The 25,668-nt window shown below is 36.3% G+C and overlaps 1 long non-coding RNA gene across 1 annotated transcript in view; it reads left to right on the forward strand.

Annotated features, from left to right (window-relative positions):
* Window positions 1–8,696: 8,696 nt before the first annotated feature.
* The window catches only part of LOC102117796 (uncharacterized), a 28,343-nt gene continuing 11,371 nt past the window's right edge, over window positions 8,697–25,668 (forward strand). Inside the window, exons 1-2 of the long non-coding RNA XR_274383.4 lie at window positions 8,697–9,390; window positions 10,096–10,209. This is a non-coding gene — a long non-coding RNA (uncharacterized lncRNA). The remainder of the gene's footprint in view (window positions 9,391–10,095; window positions 10,210–25,668) is intronic.

Here is a 25,668-nt window from a genome sequence, read left to right on the forward strand (position 1 = left end):
AACACAGGAACAGAAAACCAACATCACACGTTCTCACTCATAAGTGAGAGCTGAACAAGGAAAACGCATGGACACAGGGAAGGTAACATCACACACCAGGGCCTGTTGGGGGATGGGGCACAAGGTGAGGGAAACCATTAGGACAAATACCTAATGCATGTGGGGCTTAAAACCTAGATGACAGGTTGATAGGTGAAGCAAACCACCATGGCACACATATACCTATGTAACAAACCTGCACGTTCTGCACATGTAACCCAGAACTTAAAGTAAAAAAAAAAAAAAAACAAAAAAACAAAAAAAAGAAACTGCTTTAAAAAATTTATCTAGCATTGTAGGTTGCTTTCAAGTCAGAGGATCACTCACGATATCTAACCAGTTAATTAATGTCTTACCTTTGCTGTTTTATCTTAAAGATATGATGTGTGAAGATGTCAGTTTTCCTTTCTCTTATGGTTTTGCTCCCCTTTCCAGGAATATTATCCATATCAATAAGCTTTTTCAAATATCTATGTCATAAGGACTTCCAATTATGTGTCTCTAGCTCAGATCTTCTAATTCAGCTCCAGTCCATCTCTTTTTTTTTTTTAATTTATTTATTATTATTATACTTTAAGTTGTAGGGTACATGTGCATAACGTGCAGGTTTGTTACATATGTATACTTGTGCCATGTTGGTGTGCTGCACCCATCAACTCATCATTTACATCAGGTATAACTCCCAATGCAATTCCTCCCCCCTCCCCACTCCCCATGATAGGCCCCTGTGTGTGATGTTCCCCTTCCTGAGTCCAAGTGATCTTATTGTTCAGTTCCCACCTATGAGTGAGAACATGCGGTGTTTGGTTTTCTGTTCTTGTGATAGTTTGCTAAGAATGATGGTTTCCAGCTGCATCCATGTCCCTACAAAGGACACAAACTCATCCTTTTTGATGGCTGCATAGTATTCCATGGTGTATATGTGCCACATTTTCTTAATCCAGTCTGTCACTGATGGACATTTGGGTTGATTCCAAGTCTTTGCTATTGTGAATAGTGCTGCAATAAACATACGTGTGCATGTGTCTTTATAGCAGCATAATTTATAATCCTTTGGGTATATACCCAGTAATGGGATGGCTGGGTCATATGGTACATCTAGTTCTAGATCCTTGAGGAATCGCCATACTGTTTTCCATAATGGTTGAACTAGTTTACAATCCCACCAACAGTGTAAAAGTGTTCCTATTTCTCCACATCCTCTCCAGCACCTGTTGTTTCCTGACTTTTTAATGATTGCCATTCTAACTGGTGTGAGATGGTATCTCATTGTGGTTTTGATTTGCATTTCTCTGATGGGCAGTGACGATGAGCATTTTTTCATGTGTCTGTTGGCTGTATGCATGTCTTCTTTTGAGAAATGTCTGTTCATATCCATTGCCCACTTTTTGATGGGGTTGTTTGTTTTTTTCTTGTAAATTTGTTTGAGTTCTTTGTAGGTTCTGGATATTAGCCCTTTGTCAGATGAGTAGATTGCAAAAATTTTCTCCCATTCTGTAGGTTGCCTGTTCACTCTGATGGTAGTTTCTTTTGCTGTGCAGAAGCTCTTTAATTTAATGAGATCCCATTTGTCAATTTTGGCTTTTGCTGCCGTTGCTTTTGGTGTTTTAGACATGAAGTCTTTGCCCATGCCTATGTCCTGAATGGTACTACCTAGGTTTTCCTCTAGGATTTTTATGGTATTAGGTCTAACATTTAAGTCTCTAATCCATCTTGAATTAATTTTCGTATAAGGAGTAAGGAAAGGATCCAGTTTCAGCTTTCTACTTATGGCTAGCCAATTTTCCCAGCACCATTTATTAAATAGGGAACCCTTTCCCCATTTCTTGTTTCTCTCAGGTTTGTCAAAGATCAGATGGCTGTAGATGTGTGGTATTATTTCTGAGGACTCTGTTCTGTTCCATTGGTCTATATCTCTGTTTTGGTACCAGTACCATGCTGTTTTGGTTACTGTAGCCTTGTAGTATAGTTTGAAGTCAGGTAGCGTGATGCCTCCAGCTTTGTTCTTTTGACTTAGGATTGTCTTGGAGATGCGGGCTCTTTTTTGGTTCCATATGAACTTTAAAGCAGTTTTTTCCAATTCTGTGAAGAAACTCATTGGTAGCTTGATGGGGATGGCATTGAATCTATTAATTACCTTGGGCAGTATGGCCATTTTCACGATATTGATTCTTCCTATCCATGAGCATGGTATGTTCTTCCATTTGTTTGTGTCGTCTTTGATTTCACTGAGCAGTGGTTTGTAGTTCTCCTTGAAGAGGTCCTTTACATCCCTTGTAAGTTGGATTCCTAGGTATTTGATTCTCTTTGAAGCAATTGTGAATGGAAGTTCATTCCTGATTTGGCTCTCTGTTTGTCTGTTACTGGTGTATAAGAATGCTTGTGATTTTTGCATATTAATTTTGTATCCTGAGACTTTGCTGAAGTTGCTTATCAGCTTAAGGAGATTTTGGGCTGAGACAATGGGGTTTTCTAAATATACAATCATGTCATCTGCAAACAGGGACAGTTTGACTTCTTCTTTTCCTAACTGAATACCCTTGATTTCTTTCTCTTGCCTGATTGCCCTAGCCAGAACTTCCAACACTATGTTGAATAGGAGTGGTGAGAGAGGGCATCCCTGTCTTCTGCCAGTTTTCAAAGGGAATTTTTCCAGTTTTTGCCCATTCAGTATGATATTGGCTGTGGGTTTGTCATAAATAGCTCTTATTATTTTGAGGTACGTTCCATCAATACCGAATTTATTGAGCATTTTTAGCATGAAGGGCTGTTGAATTTCGTCAAAAACCTTTTCTGCATCTATTGAGATAATCATGTGGTTCTTGTCTTTGGTTCTGTTTATATGCTGGATTATGTTTATTGATTTGCGAATGTTGAACCAGCCTTGCATCCCAGGGATGAAGCCCACTTGATCATGGTGGATAAGCTTTTTGATGTGTTGCTGAATCCGGTTTGCCAGTATTTTATTGAGGATTTTTGCGTCGATGTTCATCAGGGATATTGGTCTAAAATTCTCTTTTTTTGTTGTGTCTCTGCCAGGCTTTGGTATCAGGATGATGTTGGCCTCATAAAATGAGTTAGGGATGATTCCCTCTTTTTCTATTGATTGGAATAGTTTCAGAAGGAATGGTACCAACTCCTCCTTGTACCTCTGGTAGAATTCGGCTGTGAATCCATCTGGTCCTGGACTTTTTTTGGTTGGTAGGCTATTAATTATTGCCTCAATTTCAGAGCCTGCTATTGGTCTATTCAGGGATTCAACTTCTTCCTGGTTTAGTCTTGGAAGAGTGTAAGTGTCCAGGAAATTATCCATTTCTTCTAGATTTTCCAGTTTATTTGCGTAGAGGTGTTTATAGTATTCTCTGATGGTAGTTTGTATTTCTGTGGGGTCGGTGGTGATATCCCCTTTATCATTTTTTATTGCGTCGATTTGATTCTTCTCTCTTTTCTTCTTTATTAGTCTTGCTAGTGGTCTGTCAATTTTGTTGATCTTTTCAAAAAACCAACTCCTGGATTCATTGATTTTTTGGAGAGTTTTTTGTGTCTCTATCTCCTTCAGTTCTGCTCTGATCTTAGTTATTTCTAGCCTTCTGCTAGCTTTCGAATGTGTTTGCTCTTGCTTCTCTAGTTCTTTTAATTGCGATGTTAGAGTGTCAATTTTAGATCTTTCCTGCTTTCTCTTGTGGGCATTTAGTGCTATAAATTTCCCTCTACACACTGCTTTAAATGTGTCCCAGAGATTCTGGTATGTTGTATGTTTGTTCTCATTGGTTTCAAAGAACATCTTTATTTCTGCCTTCATTTCGTTATGTACCCAGTAGTCATTCAGGAGCAGGTTGTTCAGTTTCCATGTAGTTGAGCGGTTTTGATTGAGTTTCTTAGTCCTGAGTTCTAGTTTGATTGCACTGTGGTCTGAGAGACAGTTTGTTATAATTTCTGTTCTTGTACATTTGCTGAGGAGTGCTTTACTTCCAATTATGTGGTCGATTTTGGAGTAAGTACGATGTGGTGCTGAGAAGAATGTATATTCTGTTGATTTGGGGTGGAGAGTTCTATAGATGTCTATTAGGTCTGCTTGCTGCAGAGATGAGTTCAATTCCTGGATATCCTTGTTAACTTTCTGTCTCGTTGATCTGTCTAATGTTGACAGTGGAGTGTTGAAGTCTCCCATTATTATTGTATGGGAGTCTAAGTCTCTTTGTAAGTCTCTAAGGACTTGCTTGATGAATCTGGGTGCTCCTGTATTGGGTGCATATATATTTAGGATAGTTAGCTCTTCCTGTTGAATTGATCCCTTTACCATTATGTAATGGCCTCTTTGTCTCTTTTGATCTTTGATGGTTTAAAGTCTGTTTTATCAGAGACTAGTATTGCAACCCCCGCTTTTTTTTGTTCTCCATTTGCTTGGTAAATCTTCCTCCATCCCTTTATTTTGAGCCTATGTATGTCTCTGCGTGTGAGATGGGTCTCCTGAATACAGCAGACTGATGGGTTTTGACTCTTTATCCAGTTTGCCAGTCTGTGTCTTTTAATTGGAGCATTTAGTCCATTTACATTTAAGGTTAAGATTGTTATGTGTGAACTTGATCCTGCCATTATGATATTAACTGGTTATTTTGCTCGTTAGTTGATGCAGTTTCTTCCTAGCCTCGATGGTCTTTACATTTTGGCATGTTTTTGCAATGGCTGGTACCGGTTGTTCCTTTCCATGTTTAGTGCTTCCTTCAGGGTCTCTTGTAAGGCAGGCCTAGTGGTGACAAAATCTCTAAGCATTTGCTTATCCATAAAGGATTTTATTTCTCCTTCACTTATGAAACTTAGTTTGGCTGGATATGAAATTCTGGGTTGAAAATTCTTTTCTTTAAGAATGTTGAATATTGGCCCCCACTCTCTTCTGGCTTTAGAGTTTCTGCCGAGAGATCTGCTGTTAGTCTGATGGGCTTCCCTTTGTGGGTAACCCGACCTTTCTCTCTGGCTGCCCTTAAGATTTTTTCCTTCATTTCAACTTTGGTGAATCTGGCAATTATGTGTCTTGGAGTTGCTCTTCTCGAGGAGTATCTTTGTGGCATTCTCTGTATTTCCTGGATTTGAATGTTGGCCTGCCCTACTAGGTTGGGGAAGTTCTCCTGGATGATATCCTGAAGAGTGTTTTCCAACTTGGTTCCATTTTCCCCCTCACTTTCAGGCACCCCAATCAGACGTAGATTTGGTCTTTTTACATAATCCCATACTTCTTGCAGGCTTTGTTCATTTCTTTTTCTTCTTTTTTCTTTTGGTTTCTCTTCTCACTTCATTTCATTCATTTGATCCTCAATCGCAGATACTCTTTCTTCCAGTTGATCGAGTCGGTTACTGAAGCTTGTGCATTTGTCACGTATTTCTCGTGTCATGGTTTTCATCTCTTTCATTTCGTTTATGACCTTCTCTGCATTAATTACTCTAGCCATCAATTCTTCCACTTATTTTTCAAGATTTTTAGTTTCTTTGCGCTGGGTACGTAATTCCTCCTTTAGCTCTGAGAAATTTGATGGACTGAAGCCTTCTTCTCTCATCTCATCAAAGTCGTTCTCCATCCAGCTTTGATCCGTTGCTGGTGATGAGCTGCGCTCCTTTGCTGGGGGAGATGCGCTCTTATTTTTTGAATTTCCAGCTTTTCTGCCCTGCTTTTTCCCCATCTTTGTGGTTTTATCTGCCTCTGGTCTTTGATGATGGTGATGTACTGATGGGGTTTTGGTGTAGGTGTCCTTCCTGTTTGATAGTTTTCCTTCTACCAGTCATGACCCTCAGCTGTAGGTCTGTTGGAGATTGCTTGAGGTCCACTCCAGACCCTGTTTGCCTGGGTATCAGCAGCAGAGGCTGCAGAAGATAGAATATTTCTGAACAGCGAGTGTACCTGTCTGATTCTTGCTTTGGAAGCTTCCTCTCAGGGGTGTACTCCACCCTGTGAGGTGTGGGGTGTCAGACTGCCCCTAGTGGGGGATGTCTCCCAGTTAGGCTACTCAGGGGTCAGGGACCCACTTGAGCAGGGAGTCTGTCCCTTCTCAGATCTTAACCTCCGTGTTGGGAGATCCACTGCTGTCTTCAAAGCTGTCAGACAGAGTCGTTTGCGTCTGCAGAGGTTTCGGCTGTGTTTGTTATTGCCCTGTCCCCAGAGGTGGAGTCTACAGAGACAGGCAGGTTTCCTTGAGCTGCTGTGAGCTCCACCCAGTTCGAGCTTCCCAGCAGCTTTGTTTACCTACTTAAGCCTCAGCAATGGCGGGCGCCCCTCCCCCAGCCTCGCTGCTGCCTTGCCGGTAGATCACAGACTGCTGTGCTAGCAATGAGGGAGGCTCTGTGGGTGTGGGACCCTCCCGGCCAGGTGTGGGATATGATCTCCTGGTGTGCCTGTTTGCTTAAAGCGCAGTATTGTGGTGGGAGTTACCCGATTTTCCAGGTGTTGTGTGTCTCAGTTCCCCTGGCTAGGAAAAGGGATTCCCTTCCCCCTTGCGTTTCCCAGGTGAGGCAATGCCTCGCCCTGCTTCAGCTCTCGCTGGTTGGGCTGCAGCAGCTGACCAGCACCGATCGTCCGGCACTCCCCAGTGAGATGAACCCAGTACCTCAGTTGAAAATGCAGAAATCACCGGTCTTCTGTGTCGCTGGCGCTGGGAGTTGGAGACTGGAGCTGTTCCTATTCGGCCATCTTGCTCCGCCCCCCAGTCCATCTCTTTCAGGGTGTCCAGGACATTTTTATTGAGTCCTCTTAATAACATCAAACAGGAGAAGATTTTGTGTTGATGCTATTGTCTATTGTTTTGTATTTATTTTTTTATTTTTCCCAGAAAGAGTTCCTCTTTCTGCGTTCCTTGTCTCGGATAATCTACTCAGTTTCAAAAACCAGACTCACTGTAGGCCTAGTGAATTTTACTTTTTCCTTCAATATCCACATTCAGTTAATCACTGAATCCTGATTATCCTACCTTCTTATTGGCCCTCCTTTCTTTTGCTTCTCTCTCCATTTCTTTAGCCACATTTTGAAATGCCAATTAAATTTTCTTAACTGGCTTTCCTTTTCTTATCTAAATTTTCACCATCTTTTCCTTCATGGAACTGACAGGTGCAAATTTTATAAATTGCATACTTGGTGTTCTTTTCTTTTTAATTATTAAAGTCTTTCCTGTGGCTTCCAATTACCTTTAAAGAAAACTCTGCATTTTTTTAGAATGGTATTCAAAATACTCTTTAACATGGCTTTGACTTTTTAGCCTGATATTCTTAAAATATAGATGTTCTAAGCTGTAGTAATAGTAAACCACCTACATTTTTGCAGATCTACATCCTTTTTCACACATTTGCATGCTTCTGTGTGTCCCCCTACCCATACATCTCTTGGTATTCTTTGACAAGGTTCTTCCTCTTCTTTCTGTTGCTACTGAACAGTGTTACGTTCCTCTATTGATTCAACTATTGCATTGTAATTGTTTGCTTAAGAATTTTCTTCATCCATTCAAATACAAACTACTTGGACTATGCCTTTTTTTTTCTTTTATTTTTTTCTCATGAAGTTCCTGATACATAGCAGGCACTCAATAAATTTTGAATTTATGAATGAATGAATTTATTAGAAAGTTTGGAAGAGAACTACATCTCCAGACTTCTTTTCATTTTGCTTTTAACTGTGTAATATGAACCAAATTTAATAAAACAGTCACTTTTTTATAGAAATGCTTTCCATGTCCTCAAAATTACAAAGCTCTTTTGGAAACTTCTGATCTCACAATATCATAACCTCATGGCTGGAAGGGAGCCTAGATAGGGCATTTAACCCTTCTAACCAAACCGGGAGTTACTGCTCAATTTCTCTGACATGTGTTTTTCCAGATTGTATTTGGATAACTTCAGGTATTGTGAAAATGAGGAAACGATGGAGCTTGTTCTTTCTATCTTTGTAGAATGATGACCATGCAAAAGGTGTCTTTTTATACTAAAACTAAATCTCTCTCTACAAGTTTCACACATAGACCTTGGTAAAACCCCAAGGGCAAAACAGAACATATTTATGACCTCTTCCATATAACAGTCTTCAAGAATTTGAAGACAGGTTATGTTCCTTACCAAGTCTTCTCTATCTCAGCTTAAAATATACAAAAAATTCAATTTCCTTCATAGCGTCTCATTATGCTTTTCCCCACCACCTTTCTTTTTTAATCTACAAGGATACTCTGTTAAATGGAACTCAAGCTTCTTGGCTGACTTAAATGGAATTAACTGGATTCTCACATTACTATTTCTAAATTAGGTTTTTTAATGATAAAACCTAATTCTGTATTTATCATTGTTATTTTTATCCTATAAAATTAATTACTTTATTATTATAAAAATTAAAACAACATAGAGTTGTATACATAATGTACATGCTTCATAATTCTAGCTTCCAGGCATTACCATTGTTAATAGTTTTGTATATGGTCATGTACCACACGACAACAATTTTGTCAAAGAAGGACTGCATATAGTACGGTGATCTCATAAGATTAAAATGGAGCTGAAAAATTTCTATCATCTAGTGAAGTTGTGATCATCATAATATTGTAGTGCAATGCATTATTTACATATTTGTGGTGATGCTAGTGTAAACAAACCTACTGTACAGATAGTTTATAAGCATGACACATGCAATTATGTACATTACATTATACTTGATAATGATAACAAATCACTATGATACTGGTTTACATATTTACTATACTATCTGTTATTATTTTAGAGTGTATGACTACTTATAAAAATGTTAACTGTAAAACATCCTCAGGTAGGTCCTTTTAGGAGGTCTTGTTATCACAGAAGATGACAGTTCCACTTGTGTTATTGCCTCTGAAGACCTTCAGGACAAGATGTGGAGGTGGAAGACAGTGATATTAATGCTCCTGAGACCTTTTAGGCTTAGTATAACTTTTGTGTTTATGTCTTAGTTCTTAACAAAATCGTTTAAAAAGCAAAATTAGAATTAAAAAATGTAAAAATAGGAAAAAACTTATAGAATAAGAATATAAAGAAGAATATTTTATATAGCTAGCTGTACAATATGTTTGTGTTTTAAGCTATGTGTTATTACAGAAAAATCAAAAAGTTTTTAAATTTAAAAGCTCTATAAAGCAAAATGTTATAATAAGTCAATATTAATTTATTACTGAAGAAAGAAAAACTTTTTTGTAAACTTAGTGTATCCTATGTGTACAGTGCTGATGAAGTTTGCAGTAATGTAATGTCCTGATGAAGTTTGCAGTAATGTAATGTCCTAGGCTTTTACATTCTCTCACCTCTCAATCATAGGCTCACCCAGGGCACCTTTCAGTCCTGCAAGCTCCATTCATGGTAAGCATGCTATACAGGCATATCATTTTAAATCTTTTATCTGGTATTTTTACTGTATCTTTTCTATGATTAGATATGTGTAGATACACAGATACTTACCATTGTGTTATAATTGCCTGCCATATTCAGTACAGTAGTATTCTGTACAGGTTTATACCCTAGGAACAGTGGGTTATACTAGATAGCCTAGCTGTGTGGTAGGCTACATTATCTAGGTTTGTGTAAATACACTGCCTGATGTTTGCACAAAGAAAAAAATATCCTAATGACTCATTTCTCAGACTATATCCCTGTTGTCAAGTCATGTATGACTATATGATTTATCCAGACTCTCCATAGAATACATGTATTTAGTTATGAATACTCTATATAGATATGTTTGTATTTTACCAAAATGTTACAAAAATTGGATCACACTATGTATAGTATTCTGTAACTTGTTAGTTTCACTTAACATTATGTTTAAACTTTTGTTATGTATTTTGGTTACCTTTGCATAACTGTATATGTACCATTAGTCGATTCTTTTTAAAAGCTGCATAATATACTACTCTTTAAGTGCACAGTCACTTATTTAGCTAATTTATTAATGCTATTTTAAATTATGAAAATCACAATTCAATAAAAGTTATTGGGCATTTTCGATCTGCACAATATTGTGCCAACAACTGGAGCTAAGATGAATGCAATAATCTCTGCCACTAGGGAGTTTCTGATCTACTGGAATACAGCAATGAATTCGTCAATATAATGCAATGGAAATGCTGTCTCAGAAATACACACAGAGACACGGAGGAGACAGACGCTCGGAGTATTCAGGTAAAAGCTGGTATATTTATGTTGCATATTGAAACGTTAAATAAACAGTCACCACAGAGGAAAGCTATTTCTGGTTGCTGGTTTGCATGTTTAAATTCATACTGTTATGCAAAACTACGGTGTATTTGCAGAACTGCAAGTAGTTCAATGAGTTATCTATGGCAGGATCATGTAGGAGATGACACTGGTGAAGTAGGTGAGGGTTAGCTAATGCTGTGCGTGTTGTGCCTCAGGCCAATACATACTTTGGTTCTTATTGGCAACAGGGAGCCAGGTTAGATAAGGGAAGAAAACAAGGGGAGGTATAAAATACAGCATTGCCAGCTGGAAATAACTCTTCTTAAAGAAAATTCTGTAAGCAGTGATGTTTTGCCTGGTTTCCCTTACTTGGGCATAGCAGATGACATCTGTGCCCTGAGTATATAACCTCTGTTATTATTAGCATAGAGTGTCTGTGTATCAGTAAAAGTGTAGGATCACCTCCTAAATAAATTATTTTTACCTGAATTCTTACTTCCGTGTCTCTTTCTAAAAGGACCTCAAGCTAAGGTACTGGTCAATAAAATCTTGGTCAAAGCAGTCTAGGTTATTTGCCAATTTAGTTACCTACTTATTAATTCATAGAAACACCAGCAAAGCCTTTTGTTTGTTTGTTTGTTTTTGCTCCAGGCTTGAAAGGAAAGGTCAATTGTGGTGGCTCACACCTGTAATCCCAACATGTTGGGAGGCAGAGGTGAGAGGATCACTTGAGACCAGGAGTTTGAGACCAGCCTGGGCAACATAGCAAGGACCTGTGCCTACAAAAAAAATCAAAATAAATAAATGAATAAAAAGACTGTTCAAATGATGGAAGTTTGGTTTTTAAAGATGAAAAGAACCCATAGAAACTCAAGTGAAAAAAGAGAATCTCAGGAAACAAAGTTAAGCTTGGCAATAATTGAACCAAAATCACTAGGGATCCATTCTTTCTCTCTAACTCAAGATGAGTTATCTTGCATATATTTCTGCACATTGCTTTACTTTGCTGCAGCCTCACTTCCAAAATGAACATCTTAGAATTGGCATCCTGATAATGTTGGTTTACACATAGTATGTGGTTAAAATGTCATGAACTCTGACATGAATTATCTGTTATATCTCCAGAGACTAAATCAGTTTATTTGATTCAGTTTTAAAAAATTAATGTATTTGTGCAGTTTATGGAGGCATAATTGACGTATTATAAATGACTAATATTTCAAAGTACAATTGGTAAAACATAATCTATTTGTACACCAGTAAAACCACCACTGCAATGAAGGTAATGAATATGTGCATTATCCTCAAAGCGTTCCTCATGCCCTTTTCTAACCTCTTGCTTCCAGCCCTCACCTCTCTGGATTCCTCTCTGGCAATCCTTTATCTGCTCTCACAATGGATGACTGAATTTTATATAAGTGAAATCATGTTTGCCTCATTTCTTTCATTCATGTAACTATTTTAACATTCACTCATATTAATGTGTGTATCATTATTTCATGTCTTTTTAACTGCTGAGAAATACTGTATTTTATAGATATACTGCAATTTGTTTATCCATTCACGTTTAGGCAATTGGACATTTGGGACATTTTGGTTGTTTCTAGTTTTGAGTCATTAAAGATGATGTTAATGATGTTACTATCAGCCTTTATGTACAAGTCTATGTATAAACATATGTGCTTTAATTTGATAAACACCTAAAAATGCGATGACAGAGTCAAATGGTAGGTATACGTTTAACTTCTTAAGAAACTACTACACTTTTGTTCAAAAGCAACTGTCAGATTTTACATTCCTACCTGCAGTAAATGAGAGTTCCAGTTGTTTGACATTTACCATACTTGGTAAGGTCAGTCTTAAAATTTTAGTCACCCTTACTGGTGTGTGTACTAGTATTTCTGTGTTTTTTAACTTGTGATGTTCAGAAACTGTTTCTATGCTGATTTACTATGTGTAAATCTTTATTAAAAAGGATCTGTTCACAGTCTTGGCCTATTTTTAAAAATAGGGTTGCTCGTTTTCTTATTAATAAACTTTTTTTTTCATTCTCTAATGTTTAACATTGAGATATAAGTCACATGACATATAATTCACCATTTTGAAGTGTATATGTCAGTGGTTTCTAGTATATCTACACAATGTTGTACAAAAATTATGACTATTTTATTCCAGAATATTTTCATTAATCCATAAAGAAATCCTATACCTGTTAACAATCATGCCTAATCTTTTCCTCAACTCATCTCTGGCAACCCATGAATCTACTCTGTTCCCCTAGATCTGTACACTCTGAAAATTTCATATAAATGAATTCATGCAATAGTGATAATTTCTGGTATGGCTTCTTTCCATTTAGCATGTTTTCAAGGTTCATCCAAATTGTGGCATGTGACAGATTCTTATTACTTTATATGGCTGAAATTTTTTACTATAGAGTTTTGAGAATTTTTACATAGTCTGGAAACACATTATCAGATTCATTATGTGTAAGTATGTTTGTAATTATTCTTAATTATTCTTGTCTGTTGCTGTCTTTTAATGCTTCTTACAGTGTCTTTAATTGTTATTATTATTATTACTATTATTATTATTATTATTATTACTTTGATGGAGTCTCACTTTGTCTCCCAGGCTGGAGTGCAGTGGCACGATCTTGGCTCACTGCAACCTCGGCCTCCTAGCTTCAAGCAATTCTCCTGCCTCAGTTCAGCCTCCGAGTAGCTGGGACTACAGGCATGTGCCACCATGCCTGACTAATTTTTGTATTTTTATTGGAGACAGTGTTTCACCATGTTGGCCAGGCTAGTCTCGAACTCCTGATCTTGAGTGATCCACCTGCCTCAGCCTCTCAAAGTGCTGGGATTACAGGCGTGAGCCACTGCGCCCAGCCCAATTGTTAATTTTGATGAGGTTGAATTTAGTTTTTCTTTTGTGAATTATACTTTTGGTGGAGTATCTACTAACTCTTTGCCCCTAACACAGAGTCACAATCATTTCATCCTATGCTATCGTCTAGAATTTTTATAATTTCAAGATTTACATTTAGATCTATAAATCATTTTACATTACTATTTTTATATGTGTGAGGATGGATTACAGATTTTTTTTCTCTTTTGGTTATAAATATTCAATTGTCCTACCCCTGCTTTTTGAAAAATCTGCTACTTCCCAACTGATATACTTTAACTATATATACGTGAATCTACTTTTTCACTTTCTAATATCTTCTATTGATCCACTTGTCTACCTTACCACTAATACTATACAATCTGATTATTTACTGTAGCTTTACAATAAGTCTACAAATCAGGTAGAGTAAGTTCCCCTCCACCCCCCCAATTTTTTTTCGAAGATGCTTTGGCTATACTATGACCTTTACATTTCCATGTAAATTTTAGAATTTGCTTATTTTCTAGAGAAAAGCCCAATAATTTTAATTGAGATTTCATTAAATCTATATATTAATTTGAGAAGGACTGATATCTAAACCACATTAACCACATATTAATCTAGGAAAATTATATAGTTCTTCATTTATTTAGGTCTTCTTTCACTTTAGTATTAGAATTTATGTACAATTATTACTCATTTTAGTTAAATATATCCATAAATAATTCATTTTCCCTGAAGTTATTGTAAATACTATTTCAAATTTTAACTTCTGATTGCCATTACTATTAATAGTATATAGAAATACAATTAATTTTTGCATATTGATTTTTTTATTCCAGAACCTTGCTTAATTCATTCTTCTAGTCACTTTTTTGAAGATCACATTAGATTTTCTACATATACAACCATGCCACTTGTGAATAGAGTTTACTTTTGGTAGGATTTAAACTACAAATCCAGTATAAATTACTTAATATACATAGGCTATTCTACCATTTCCTCATAAGTAAGCTTTGTTATTTTATCTTTCAGGCCCTCTGTTATTCCATATATTGTCAACTTACTGGCATAGGGTAGTACATCATATTCCCTTATCTTTTTGTATGTGTTGCATCTTTGAGGATATAACATCTCTGATTCCTGATATTGGCAATTTGTGTCCTTTTATCCTCTCTTTTTAAATTTTCAGTTGGGCTAGAGTTTATCAATTTTATATTTTGAAAGAAGCATATATGCTTTTATTATTTTCTCCATCATTTTTTCTATTTTCTATTTCATTTATTTTCACTCAGACTTATTGTTTGCTCTCCTCTGCTTACTTTAGGTTTAATTTTCTCTTATCACTTTTTAGTTTAAGATATAAGATGAGGTCATCAATTTGAATAATTTCTTCTTTTTTAATATATAGTGACATAAATATTACTCTAAGAACTATTTAAGATTCATCCCATAATTTAGATGTGTTTTCTTTTCATTTTCATTCCATTTCAAAATACTTTCTAATTTGCTTTCTGATTTCCTCTTTGACCCATGGGTTATTTTGAACCATATCAGGCAGATCCCAAATATTTAGGAAGTTAAGGATAAAGTTTTGTTATTGATTTCTAATTTTTCATTGAGTATGAAAACAGAATCTTTAAAAATTTATTGAAGCTCATTTGATAGCTCTTCAAACGCTCTATCTTGGTATATGTTCTGTTTTTCCTTAATGAAAGTATTGCTCTATTCTTAGAGTTAAGTTATTAGGATATGTCAGTTGTTATTTAGCTAGTTACATGTTAGGATATATTAGGACATGTTAGTTGATAGTTAATTTCAAGTCTTCTATCAGATTTTTTCTTGATATATTTTGAAACTTTGTATTAAGAGCATACAAATTTAGAGTTATTCTCTAAGAAATTGTCAACTATATTATTATTATCCTGACCACAGGATAAATAAATGACCCTTTTAATGCTTGGTAATATTTTATGCTTTAAAATTTACTTTTTTGGCTGGAAACATGAGTACATGTTGGGAGGCCAAAGTGGGAGGATTGCTTGAGGCTAGGAGTTGGAGACCAACCCGGACAACATAATGAGACCCCATTTATTAAAAAAAATAAAATATTATCCAGGCATGGTGTTGTGCACCTGTATTCCTACCTATTTGGGAGGCTGAGGTAGAAGAACTGTTTGAGTCCAGTATTTTGAGGCTCCAGTGAGCTATGATCATCATACTATGGCACTCCAACCTGGGCAACACAGTGAGATCCCATCTCTGAAACAAATAATCTTAAAAAGTTAAACCTACTCTGCTGTTAATATACCAAACCTCCTTTATTTTGAGTAGGATTAACATGGTATACTTTGTTCTATCCTTTTACTTTTTTTTTCTTTAAGTTCTGGGATACATGCGCAGAATGTTCAGGTTTGTTACATAGGTATACACGTGCCATGGTGGTTTGCTACACCCATCAACCCATCATCTACATTAGGTATTTCTCCTAATGCTATCCCTTTCCTAGCCACTCAGCCCCCAGCAGGCCCCAGTGTGTGATATTCACCTCCATGTGTCCACGTGTTTTCATTGTTCAACTCCCATGTATGAGTGAGAACATGCAGTGTTTGGTTTTTTTGACCCTGTGTTAGTTTGCTGAGAATGATGGTTTCCAGCTTCATCCATGTCCCTGCAAAGGATATGAACTCATTATTCTTTATGGCTGCATAATATTCCATGGTGTATATCTGCCACATTTCTTTATTCAGTCTATCATTGATGGGCATTTGAGTTGGTTCCAAGTCTTTGCTATTGTTAATAGTGCTGCAATAAACATATATGTGCATGTGTCTTTATAGTAGAATGATTAGTAATCCTTTGGGTATATACCCAGTAATGGAATTGCTGGGTCAAATAGTTCTTCTGGTTCTAGATCTTTGAAGAATCACCACACTGTCTTGCACAATGATTGAACTTATTTACACTCCCACCAACAGTATAAAAGCGTTCCTATTTCTCCAAATCCTCTCCAGCTCTCCAGCATCTGTTTCCTTAAATTTTAGTCATCACCATTCTAATTGGTGTGAGATGGTATCTCATTGTGGTTTTGATTTGCATTTCTCTAATGACCAATGATGATGAGCTATTTTTCATGTTTCTTGATCACATAAATGTCTTCTTTTAAGAAGTGTCTGTTCATATCCTTCACCCACTTTTTGATGGGGTTGTTTGCTTTTTTCTTTTAAATGTATTTGAGTTCCTTGTAGATTGTGGATATTAGTCCTTTGTCAGATAGATAGATTGCAAAAACTTTCTCCCATTCTGTACGTTGCCTGTTCACTCTGATGCTAGTTTCTTTTGCTGTGCAAAAGCTCTTAAGTTTAATTAAATCCCATTTGCCAATTTTGGTTTTTGTTGCCATTGCTTTTGGTGTTTTAGTCATGAAGTATTTGTCCATGCCTATGTCCTGAATGGTGTTGCCTAGGTTTTTGTCTAGGGTTTTTATGGTTTGTAGGTCTTACATTTAAGTCTTTAACACATCTTGAGTTAATTTTTGTATAAGGTATAAGGAAGGGGTCCAGTTTCAGTTTTCAGCATATGGCTAGTCAGTTTTCCCAACACCATTTATTAAATAGGGAATCCTTCCCCCATTGCTGTTTTTGTTACGTTTGTCAAAGACCACATGGTTGTAGATGTGTGGCGTTACTTCTGAGACACTCTGTTCTGTTCCATTGGTCTATATATCTGTTTTGGTACCAGTACCATGCTGTTTTGGTTACTATAGCCTTGTATTATAGTTTGAAGTCAGGTAGTGTGATGTCTCTAGCTTTGTTCTTTTTGCTTAGGATTGTCTTCGCTATACAAGCTCTTTTTTGGTTTCATATGAAATTTAAAGTAGCTTTTTTTTCTAATTCTGTGAAGAATGTCAATGGTAGTTTGATTGGAAGAGTATTGAATGTATAAATTACTTTGGACAGTATGGCCATTGTCACAATATTCCTTCTTTCTATCCATGAGGGCGGAATGTTTTTCCATTTGTTTGTGTCCTCTCTTATTTCCTTGAGCAGTGGTTTGTACTCCTTGAAGAGGTCCTTCACATCCCTTGTAAATTGTATTCCTAGGTATTTTATTCTCTTGCAATTGCAAATGGAAATTAACTCATGATTTGGCTCTCTGTTTGTCTGTTATTGATGCATCGAAATGTTTGTGATCTTTGCACATTGATTTTGTATCCTGAGACTTTGCTGAAGTTGCTTATCAGCTTAAGGAGATTTTTGGCTGAGACAATGGGGTTTTCTAAATATACAATCATGTCATCTGCAAACAGAGACAATTTGACTTCCTTGCTTCCTTTTTAAATACCCTTTGTTTATTTTGCCTGATTGCCCTGGCCAGAAGTTCCAATACTATGTTGAATAGGAGTGGTGAGAGGGGGCATCCTTGTCCTGTGCTGGTTTTCAAAGGGAATACTTTCAATTTTTGCCCATTCAGTATGATATTGTCTGTGGGTTTGTCATAAATAGCTCTTATTATTTTGAGATACATTCCATCAATACTTAGTTTATTGAGAGTTTTTAGCATGAATGGTGTTGAATTTTTTCAAAAGCTTTTTCTGCATCTATTGAGATAATCATGTGGTTTTGTCATAGGTTCTGTTTATGCGTTGGATTACGTTTATTGATTTGCATGTGTTGAACCAGCCTTGCATCTCAGTTATGAAGTCGACTTCTTCGTGGTGGATGAGCTTTTTGATGTCCTGCTGGATTCAGTTTGCCAGTATTTTATTGAGGATTTTTGCATTGATGTTCATCGGGTATATTGGTCTGAAATTTTCTTTTTTGTGTGTGTCTCTGCCAGGTTTTGGTATCAGAATGATGCTGGCCTCATAAAATGAGTTAGGAAGGAGTTCCTCTTTTTCTATTATTTGGAATAGTTTGAGAAGGAATGGTACCAGCTCCTCTTTGTACCTCTGGTAGAATCCGGCTGTGAATTCATCTGGTCTTGGCCTTTTTTTTTGGTTGGGAGGCTATTAATTTCTGCCTCAATTTCAAAATTTGTTATTAGTCTATTCAGGGATTTGAATTCCTCCTAGTTTAGACTTAGTTGGGGTGTGCGTGTCCAGGAATGTATCCATTTCTTCTAGATTTTCTAGTTTATTTGCATAGAGGCTTTTATAGTATTCTCTGATAGTAATTTGCATTTCTGTGGGATCAGTGGTGATATCCTCTTTATCATTTTTGTTGTGTGTATTTGATTCTTCTCTCTTTTCTTCTTTATTAGTCTGGCTAATGGTCCATTTTGTTAATCTTTTCAAAAAACCAGCTCCTTGAGTCACTGATTTTTTTGAAGGGTGTTACATATCTCTATCTCCTTCAGTTCTGCTCTGATCTTAGTTATTTCCTGTCTTCTGATGGCTTTTGAATTTGTTTGCTCTTGCTTCTCTAGCTCTTTTAATTGTAATGTTAGTGTGTCGATTTTAGATCTTTCCTGCTTTCTCCTGTGGGAATTTAGTGCTATAAATTTCCCTGTAAACACTGTTTTAGCTGTGTCCCAGAGATTCTGGTACATGTTTCTTTGCTCTCATTGGTTTCAAAGAACTTATTTATTTCTGCCTTTATGTCATTATTTACCATGTAGTCATTCAGAAGCAGGTTGTTCAGTTTCCATGTAGTTGTGTGGTTTTGAGTGAGTTTCTTAATCCTGAGTTTTAATTTGATTGCCCTGTGGTCTGAGAGACTATTTGTTATGATTTCCATTGTTTTGCATTTGCTGAGGAGTGTTTTACTTCCAATTACGTGGTTGATTTTACAATAAGTGTGATGTGGTTCTGAGAAGAATGTATATTCTGTTGATCTGAGATGGAGAGTTCTGTAGATGTCTATTAGGTTTGCTTCATCCAGAGCTGAGTTCAAGTCCTGAATATCCTTCTTAATGTTCAGTCTCATTGATCTAATATTCACAGTGGGGTGTTAAATCCCTCACTATTATTGAGTGGGAGTCTAAGTCTCTTTGTAGGTCTCTAATAATTTCCTTTATGAATCCGGGTGCCTTTGTATTGGGTGCATATATATTTAGAATAGTTAGTTCTTTTTGTTGCATTGATCCTTTTACCATAATGTAATGCCCTTCTTTGTCTTTTTTGATCTTTGTTTGTTTAAAGTCTGTTTTATCAGAGACTAGGATGGCAACCCATGCTTTTTTTAACTTTCAATTTGCTTGGTAAATATTCCTCCATCCCTTTATTTTGAGCCAATATGTGCTTTGCACGTGAGATGGGTCTTCTGAATATGGCACACAGATGGGTCTTGACTCTATCCAATTTGACAGTCTGTGTCTTTTAATTGGAGCATTTAGCTTGTTTACATTTAAGGTTAATATTGTTATGTGTGAATCTGATCCAGTCATTATGATACTAGCTGGTTATTTTGTCCATTAGTTGATGCAGTGTCTTCATAGTGTTGATGGTCTTTACAATTTGGTATGTTTTTGCGGTTTTGCTTTTCCTTTCCATATTTAGTGCTTCCTTCAGGAGCTCTTTTAAGGCAGGCCTGGTAGGACAAAGTCTTTCAGCATTTCCTTGTCTGTAAAAGATTTTGTTTCTCCTTCACTTATGAAGCTTAGTTTGGCCGGATATGAAATTCTGGATTTCATATCATTTAAGAATGTTGAATATTGGTCCCCACTGTCTTCTGGTGTGTAGAGTTTCTGCAGAAAGATCTGCTATTGGTCTGATGGACTTCCCTTTGTGGGTAACTTGACCTTTCTCTCTGGCTGCCCTTAACAGTTTTTCCTTCATTTGAACCTTGGTGAATCTGAAGATTATATGTCTTGGGGTTTCTCTTCTTGAGTGTCTTTGTGGTGTTCTCTGTAGTTCCTAAATTTGAATTTTGGCCTGTCTTGCTAGGTTGAGGAAGTCCTCCTGGATAACATCATGGAGAATGTTTTCCAACTTGGTTCCATTCTCCCCATCACTTTCAGGTACACCAATCAAATGTAGGTTTGGTCTTTTCACATAGTTCCGAATTTCTTGGAGGCTTTGTTTGTTCCTTTTCATTCTTTTTTCTCTAATCTTGTCTTCATGCTTTATAGCACACTAGCATGTCCCACCTTCAGCCCTAAGGCTGTTTTCTCCTTTCTCAGGAAATAGAACATACGATCGGATTTTACACCGATATCTTCCATTGCCCAGGGACGGGCAGGAGACAGATGGTTTTTCTCTATCTTAACTGCCAAGAGGCCTTCTTTCCTCTTATACTAATCCTCCTCAGCACAGACCCGTCAAGGGTATCAGGCTGGGGACAATTAGGTCTTTCCCTTCCCACGAGGCCATATTTCAGAGTATCACATGGGGAGAAACCTTGGACAATACCTAGCTTTCCTAGGCAGAGGTCCCTGTGACCTTCGGCAGTGTATGTGTCCCTGGGTACTTGAGATTAAGAGAATGGTGATGACTTTTAACCAGCAAGCTGCCTTCAGGCACTTGTTTAACAAAGCACACCCTGCACAGCCCAAATCCGTTAAACCTTGAGTCACCACAGCACATGTCTCTTGTAAGGACAAGGTTGGGGGTAGGGTTACAGATTAACAGCATCTCAAATACAGAACAAAATTGAGTGTCTTATGTCTACTTCTTTCTATATAGACACAGTAACAGGCTGATCTCTCTTTCTTTTCCCCACAATCTTCAGTCTCTGATATCCTTTCTTCCGCTTGATTGATTTGGCTATTGATACTTGTGTATGCTTTATGAAGTTCTCATGCTGTGTTTTTCAGCTCCATCAGGTCATTTATGTTCTTCTCTAAACTGGTTATTCTAGTTAACAATTCCTTTAACCTTTTTTTCAAGGTTCTTAGCTTCCTTGAATTGGGTTAGAATATGCTCCTTTAGCTCAGATAAGTTTGTTATTACCCACCTTCTGAAGCCTAATTCTGTCAATTCGTCAAATTCATTCGCCATCCGGTTTTATTCCCTTGCTGGTGAGGAGGTATGATCCTTTGGAGAAGAAGAAGCATTCTGGTTTTTGGAATTTTCAGTCTTTTTGTGCTGTTTTTTCCTCATCTTCGTGGATTTATCTACCTTTAGTCTTTGCTGCTGGTGACCTTCAGATGGAGTTTTTGTGTGAACTTCCTTTCTGTTGATGTTGATGCTATTCCTTTCTGTTTGTTAGTTTTCCTTCTAATAGACAAGGCCTCTGCTGCAGGTCTGCTGGAGTTGGCTGGAGATCCACTCCAGACTCTGTTTGCCTGGGTATCACAAGCAGAGGTTGTGGAACAGCAAAGATTGCTGCCTGCTTCTTCTTCTGGAAGCTTCACCCCAGAGGGGCACCCACCAGATGCCAGCCAGAGCTCTCCCGTATGAGGTGTCTGTCAACCCCTGCTTGGAGGTGTCTCCCAGTCAGAAGGCATGGGGGTCAGGGACTCACCTGAGGAAGCACAGCTTGACTTCTGTGCTGGGAGATCTGCTCTCTTCACAGCTGGCAGGCAGGAAAGTTTAAGTCTGCTGAAGCTGTGCCCACAGCCGCCCCTTCCCCCAGGTGCTCTGTCCCAGGGAGATGGGAGTTTTATCTATAAGCCCCTGACTGGGGCTGCTGCCTTTCCTTCAGAGAGGTCCTGCCCAGAGAGGAGGAATCTAGAGAAGCATTGTGATCACAGCAATTTTGCTTTTTCCAGAATGTTATATAATTGGAATAATACAGTATGTTGCCTTTTCAGACAAGTGTATTTTACTTAGTAATAAGCATTTAAATTTTATCTATGTCTTCTCATGTTTTGATGGCACATTTCTTTTTAGTACTGAATAATATTCAATTTTCTGGATTACCTCAGTTTATTTATCCATTCCTAAAGTAGATCATCTTGGTTACTTCTCAGTTTTGGCAATTATAAATAAAGCTGTTAAAACATCCTCGTGCAAGTTTTTGTATGTTAATTAATTTTTAACTCCTTTAGGTAAATACAAAGGAGGGTGACTTCTGGATAATATGGTAAGAGTGTGTTTAGTTTTGGAAACTGCCAAATGTCTTTCAAAGTGGCTACACCATTTTGCATTCCCAAATGCAGTGAATGAGAGATCCTGTTGGTTCACATCCTCACTAGAACTTGATGTTGTCAGTGTTTGAGATTTTAGCCATTCTAATGGGTATGGAGTGGTATCTCATTGTTTCAATTTGTAATTCCCTAACAACATGTGATGTTGAACATTTTATTCATATGCTTATGAAAACTCTTCTTTGATGAGCTTTAAGAGTTCTTTGTATCTTTTGAATAACAGGCCTTTTTTAGATGCGTCTTTTATAAATATTTTATCCTAGTTGGTGGCTTCTCTTCTCATTCTGTTGACATTGTCTTTCACAGTCAAAGTTTTTAATTTTAATACATTTCAGCTTATCCATTATTTTTTCATGGGTTACTCCTTTGGTGTTTTATCTAAAAGGTGAACAGCATACCCAAATTGGATTACTTGTTCTGTTATCTTCTAGGAATTTTATAGATATGCACTTTACATTTAGGTTCAGCTTCCATTTTGAATTAATTTTTGTAAAGGGTATAACGTCTGTGCCTAAATTCTTCTTCTATTTTTAAATTTGGCGTGTGGCTATCCATTTGTTCCAGAACCATTTGTTGAAGCAATTATCTTTGTTTTGCTTTGCTTCTTTGTCAAAAATCAGTTAATTGCATTTATGTGTACCTATTTCTGTTCCATCGATCTATTTGTCTATTCTTTTGCCAATATCACACTTTCTTACTTACTGTGACTTCATTGTGAGGCTTGAAATTAGATAATGTAAGTACTCTGATTTGCTCTTTTCATAGTATTGTGCTAGCTGTTCTGCATCTTTTGCCTCACCATATAAACTTTAGATTCAGTTTATTGGTGTCCATAAAATAATTTGCTGAGGTTTTGAATGAGATTGTGTTGAGTCTGCAGATCAAGTTGGGAAGAACTGACAACTTGACAATATTTAGTCTTTCTTTCCATGAACATGGACTCTCTTCATTTATTTAGTTCTTTGTAGATATTTTATCAGATTTTTATAGTTTTTCTCATACAGATCTTGTACATATGTTGCTTCATTTATTTCTATTTCATTTTTGGGTGCTAATATGAGTGACACTGTATTTTACAATTCAAGTCTTATTTTTAATTGATGGTGCATAAAAAAGTAATTGTCTTTTGTACATTAACCATTTATTCTGAAACCTTGCTATAATTGCTTATTAGTTTCAGATTTTTTTTCTTGTCAGTTTATTTGGATAGTCTCCATAGGTAAACATGTCACCTGAAAACAAAGACAGTTTAATTTCTTCTTTTCCAATTTATCTACCTTTTCTTTTCTTTTTCATTGCATTAGCTTTAATTTCCTATATAATGTTGAAAAGCTATGGGGACAGAGAACAGTCTTGCTTTTTCTCTGATCTGTGTTTCTCACCATTATGCATGATGTTAGCTATAGGATTTTGTAGATGTTCCTTAACAAGTTGAGGAAGTCCTCTCCTAATTTGTTGTTTTTTTAGTCTTGAATGTTGAATATTTTCAACTGCTTTTTCTTCATCTATTAATATATGACTTTTCCTCTTTAGCTTGTCAATGTGATGGATAACATTAATTGATTTTTGAATGTTGAACCAGTCTTGCATCCCTGAAATAAATCCCACTTGTTCGTGGTGTATTATTCTTTCTATAAGAATATTCTCAACAAAATGTTACATATGTTTGTTAGATTCACTTTGCTAATATTTTGTTTAGGGTATTTAAAATATACTTAAAGCACACACACAAAAAAACTAACCAGCTAGCTAGATATAAACAGATGTAGGTATCAACAAAGCCAGAGCTCTAAAAATATTTCCGTTACCTCCTCTCCCAAACTGTAAAAATCCTTACTTTGTAGAGTTTGAGAATTTCATCTGCTCTGATCTAGGGAAATATTTGCTTACTGGATAATTCAGTTTTACTAATCTTTTCTATATGACTATGACTCAGGATTCTCATCCTAAATTGAGATCCACTAGAATTGTCAACTCTTTGCATCAGAATACTTATTAATAATTTATGGAAATTTCCATGATTTGTCTATGCATGCTCACAAAGTGCAGTTTTCTGTCCTTAAGTGTTTCCTTTTTCTACAACGATCTAAAAGTAGTTGAACAGCTACTTGAAATCTTGCAAATGATCTCTTTCCTATTTTTGCAGTAATGTTGTACTATGCTATATTTTCTCTGATAGCCCTTCTTTTCTGCCAATGTTGTGTTTGGAGTGCCTCTAAGTTTTACTTAGCAATCTATGTGTCCTCATTATCAAGACTGAACTCATTAATGCTATCTTTCTGTTACCTGATGCTAATCAATTTTACGATGTAATTACTTCTAGATAATATGTTTTCCTTTTCATTGAATAGTGTCTGTCCAAGATATCAAATATATGAATGAATTACTGAACATTATAAATGTAAGCTTTTACAAGGTTTCAAATATTCTGTGTCTTAAAAGTTTAGAAAACTTTTACTTAAAAATTTGGCTGCATTTGTAACAAATATGAAGAAAAATGTTGTTTTCATGAGGCACAGTTTGGAAATCTTCAAAGTTTTTACTTTTTCTTGCATATATGCATGTTATGTTTATGTTTTTATCATGACAGTTGTATAAGAAAAATATTTGAAAAGACTGGCATGCACTGATAACTCATAATTCAAAATTCATTTTAAAGAATTAATGACATATTTTATGTTAATATAATAATGAAAGCAAATAAATATATTCTGGCTACCCAATTGAATAAATGTGGGTGTAGTGGTCTATTTTTAACATTAGATCATTGAATATAGTGAGAAAATACCTAAAGTACTATGTAATTATTCAGGTTAAATTCACTGTTTAACTGCTTTCAATGTGTACTGTACGTGGGAGTTTTAAGCACATAGATGAATTGTAGAGTAAGAACCATTATGTTCATGTCATGTATAAAATGGTATATGTGATTGCAAGATATTAAACCATGAAATGAGTTAACTATTGTTTCCTTGGAAACAATGATGAATAAAATAACTCATTACACTGAATGAACCTGAGGTAATAGAGCTTATGAATTATATCCCACTTACATGTCTCTCTTTCTCCTAGGTCTTTTCAGTATGTTATCTCTGAAGTTGTCTACCTTCCCCACAGATTCTTATAACTCAGGGTTAATTCCATGCTTTCAAATTGTAGAGTACCCATCTCTTGATTCTATATTAACTACTTTGTTAGTTTTATCATTGGTTGCTCCTTCCAATTTGTTTTTGTTTTCTTGATATTATAAATATGTGATGACTTTTTCTTAAAAATGAAAATATTAAATGTAATAAAGCTACCTATGAGATTATATTTAATCATTGGCGCTCAACTATTTTTACTCTTTATACATTATTTTGGCAAGGTGAAGTTAAGAGAATGTGTTAAAAGTAAGTATGGTAGTATCCCAAAAATGTGACTGATAATGTCACAGAAAAGTTCTCAACTAGGAATCAACAGACTTGTTTTAATTTTGCTTATCTCTCTCTTGCTAGTGATCTCTTACAGATTAAGTTT

This window comes from Macaca fascicularis, chromosome 2 (genome assembly GCF_037993035.2).
Source record: "Macaca fascicularis isolate 582-1 chromosome 2, T2T-MFA8v1.1".
In the NCBI taxonomy this organism is placed as follows: domain Eukaryota; kingdom Metazoa; phylum Chordata; class Mammalia; order Primates; family Cercopithecidae; genus Macaca; species Macaca fascicularis.